General features: G+C 42.6%; 1 pseudogene; it reads right to left on the reverse strand.

Annotated features, from left to right (window-relative positions):
- Positions 1-2,941: 2,941 nt before the first annotated feature.
- LOC128592116 (beta-chimaerin-like) lies at positions 2,942-3,923 on the reverse strand (annotated as a pseudogene).
- Positions 3,924-4,124: the final 201 nt, after the last annotated feature.

Here is a 4,124-nt window from a genome sequence, read left to right on the forward strand (position 1 = left end):
CTCATGGTCCCTTGGCGGGGTTGTTCTGGACTGGTTCTTCATGTTGCCTGGAGTTTTCTGCTGACTCTTCCTCACGAGTGATTTCTTTTATCTGTTTCCTTGCCCTAATTTTCCTTTCACTTCCTCTTGCTCTTTAAGTTCTCATGCCTGTGGACTAAGGGTTACAGGACCAGAAGGGTGAGAAGGATGAAGAGCAAGAAAGGAATGAAAGAAAGGAGGACCGAGTGAAAAGAAAAAAAAAGAAAAATAGAGAAAGGAGAGGGGGTGGGTAAAAAGAATATTGACAAAAAGAAGAGAGGCACAGAAAGAGGGAGACAGAGCAATATAGGTGTACAGTAGGGTGCTTTGACACAACCTTAAAAAAAAAAACCCACCTTCTGGGGGTGCCCAGTTGGGTGGTTCCCTTGAGGTCAGCAGCTCCTTGCTAACCTGATCAGACACAGTACCCCACCTCCACCAAGTAGAGAGGAAAGACAAAAATGCTATAAATCAAACCAAAACAAGCAAACAGAAAACTTTATGGGATAAAATTGGGTGGAAAACCAAATAATAGCGGTAGAAACACTAGCAAAAATGAAGTTCTAGTTATTGAAAAAGGCAGCAATGGGAAATTATAATTAAACTAGAAAAATTGAGAAAGAAAAAGGATCTGTATGGGAAAGGTTGAAATTAAAAAACAAAACAACATCAACAACATCAAAATAAACAACAACAACAACAAAAACCAAACCCCCCCCCAAAAAAAAAAAAAACCACAACCAAAAACAAAGCAGTATGTATATATTATTGAATATTGTCTGGGCAACACTTGGTCTTCTGGGGTATGAGATGTTAATCACAGTTCTGATACACTGGAGGCTGCTGATTTCTCAAACCCCAGCAGGTAAACACCCTAAATCTCTCTTCAGCCCACTTAAAAGACACTTTGAACTTGTAAACTTGCTGAGCAGAAGCTTTCCCAGGAAAGTGCTTGTCTCTGGAATCACTGCTGAAGTGGCTATCCACTTACCCAGTGTGCCAAAACCGGTGTCACTCTTCCTCTGAGGGTTAGGGCTGCAAGGCGGCTCAGACCCCACCCTTAGGCTACTTGGTCGCTGGGTTACCAGCTCCCACCAGATTCTAGCTCTGCGACCCTGAGGGCTGAGCTTGCCGGGGCAGATTGCTCACAATGGCTCCCTGTGACCCACAGCCAAACACTATTAGCTCCGTCTGGCTCAGCGGCTCAGACTGGGGCCCTAGACAAAGGCCAAAGTTCTCCGCACTCCCACTCAGGCTCTCCCCAAGGCAGTTCAACTGAGTGCCAAGTCCAAAAACACCAAAACAGTTCACAGGTAAGGCCTTTCTGGTTTGCAGTCTTGCTGCTGCTGAACTTACAGTTGTGGCGGGTTTAGAGGGATTGAACACACGCGACCACTTGCCATTTTTCCACTGTTTTAGTCCCCCTCTTGGGGTCCAGAAGCCTCTCGCTGACTCCCTGTATCCTCACAAGGGTGATGATAGGCAGATCCCACCATCCAGAGATGCCTGGAGTCCTATCTCACCAGACTCACAGTGCCCAGATGCAAGGAAGCTGTTACTCGGCCGCAATCTTGCTCCACCTCTCTTCACTCTCACTTTTTAAAATAGGCTTGCTTACAAAACAAAAATGAAAAGAAAAATCAGCAATTATCCTGCAGATTTACTATTCACCAATACAGAAATGTGGCAAAATTCACCTGCCATTAATAGATTAATTCAGAGAGCCTGGCTGAAAAGAAAAAGGGAAAAGTGCTAACATTTTACACAGCTCAGATATATCCAGTGTCCTCAAATCATTTTCTGTAAAGCTACCACATTCTGTGATATGAATGATATGGAGAAATTCTGGCCAATTACAAAACATACTTTGGGAAGTCACAAAATTTTTATGGAAAGAAAATTTGTGGATGTTTCAGACCATCCTATGATTGCTATAAACACACCATACAATAGCAGAATGCCAGTGCTTAAGAGCAAAAACTATCAAAAGCAAGAATGCATGGGGCAGGTGAAATTTCATCAGGAAGCACTGATGAGGACAGAGGTATGTAAAGATAATACCACATTCATGTCAACATTTTTAGGGCATTGAGCAAGAATGTGGGACAGGATATACAGGGTAATAATCAATGCACTGAGGGCCGGTGCAGTGGCTCACTCCTGTAATCCTAGCACTCTGGGAAGCCAAAGTGAGTGGATTGCCCTGAGCTCACGGGTTCGAGACTAGCCTGAGCAAAAGCAAGCCCCCATCTCAGAAAAATTAGCTGGGAGTTGTAGCAGACATCTGTAATCCCAGCTACTCAGGAGGCTGAGACAAGAGGATTGCTTAAGCCTAAGAGTTCGAGGTTGCTGTGAGCAACCATGGCATTCTACCAAGGGCGACAAAGTGAGACTCTGTCTCAAAAAATTAAAAATAAAAATAATCAATGCACTGCATTGAGTTCTATTTACTAAAATAAAATAACATTCTTGCAAGTAAAATAACAATACATTTTACAATATGGATTTCATTTAACATTTAACAGATAAAATTTGTCTTCTTTTTGTATATGGAAAACATATACCTGTGTCAAGTACCTTTATGAATTAAGTTCCTGTTTGTTACTGATAAAATTGAAGTTTAAAGGTCTACCTTATTTTTTAATAAGTTAAAGAAAGATTAATCATTCTTCCAGCAAAACAGACATATATATGAGGCATGGCAGAAGACTGAAGGGGATGGTTTTTTTCTCACTCTCAGGCTTGTAGTTCTGGCGTAGAGAAGGCGCATGTCTGAGACACAGTACCTGACTCGGTAATCCACTGTGGTCCAGGAAATTCTGTCACTTGTTTGAAAAACAAATCAAGTGTAAGAAATGTTTTTAGTCCTTTTGCTTTATCAACTTAGATGAGGCTGGGCTATTCAGCTCATTTCCCTGATGGGTTAAAACAAAGCATCTTCATTTTCGATTAGAATCTGCACAATCAGTTTTTGGTACCTCAAGTTGTGGAGGGTGGTCAGGGTGCTGTCCTTGGGGGGCCCTCATCAAGTTGGGCCTAAACACAATCCCCAGATTTTCTGCATTCATTAAATTGTCCTTTTCATTCTTAGTGACCTTTTTGAGGTGGATCATCAGGTATCTGAGGGTCTCATAGTGGGCAGGAGGCAGCAGCAGCAGCAACACTTCATGGACTACTTCTAGCCTCTCATCTGCAATGGAGATTTTTGCTGCTTCTATAAATTTGGAATAGGTATCACATGTGATGAGGGGGATAGGTAAGTCTCTGAAATATAGTTTAAGGGCTCCAGTGATGATGTTTATGTCTGGATAGATATTGGCACACATATCTGCCTTTTCACCATCTCTGTCAAATGCCATTTCACTGAACCCAGAGACTCTGTAAAGGCCTTCTGATTTTAATCCTCTTGCTTTAATTTCCTGAATGCATATGTCTACCACCACAGGCCTCTGAGTGTTGTGAGCCTTCACAAGTGTTGTAAGGTGACAACAGTACACTTTTTTGATATGCTTGAGATCAGATTGGCAGTCATTGGGAATGTGCTTGGAACACTGTGTACATTCAATCCATAGTCTGAGAACCAGATTCCTTGAGCTGTGAGCCCCCACATGAAATTGGCATAGTAGTCACACCAGTGTGGGCCTTGAAATGTGTGGACCTTAAAGTTGTGTGTCTTCTCATAGTTGAAGTGGTTATCATTGTGTGTGAGGGCTGCCCTTCAAACCAGGGAGGAGATCTGTGAACAGGCAAAGAATTTAAGAGGTGGCCTGAGAAAGCCACTGTTGACTCCCACCTTCACCCCAAGTGCGATGGCCAGCAACTCTTGGCGTTTTCTGCCCTGCTTTGGAGTTCCAAAGCATGGCACACTTTTTCTCATTTTCCAGCCACAGTTCCTGAGAGAACATTGTGCCCAGATCCTAGATCTTTCTAGTTTCCCCTTTGGAACCAGGGGAGCTCCGTGCTGCCATCAGCACTTTCGAACCGCAGCTAATGTCCTGAAATTGTTTTCTTAATTTCATTTTCAGTTCTCTCATTGCTACTCTGTAGAAATAAAATTGACTTTTGCATATTGAATTTATATCCTGCAAACATGAAGAACTTGTTTA

This window comes from Nycticebus coucang, chromosome 8, assembly GCF_027406575.1.
Source record: "Nycticebus coucang isolate mNycCou1 chromosome 8, mNycCou1.pri, whole genome shotgun sequence".
Lineage (NCBI taxonomy): Eukaryota > Metazoa > Chordata > Mammalia > Primates > Lorisidae > Nycticebus > Nycticebus coucang.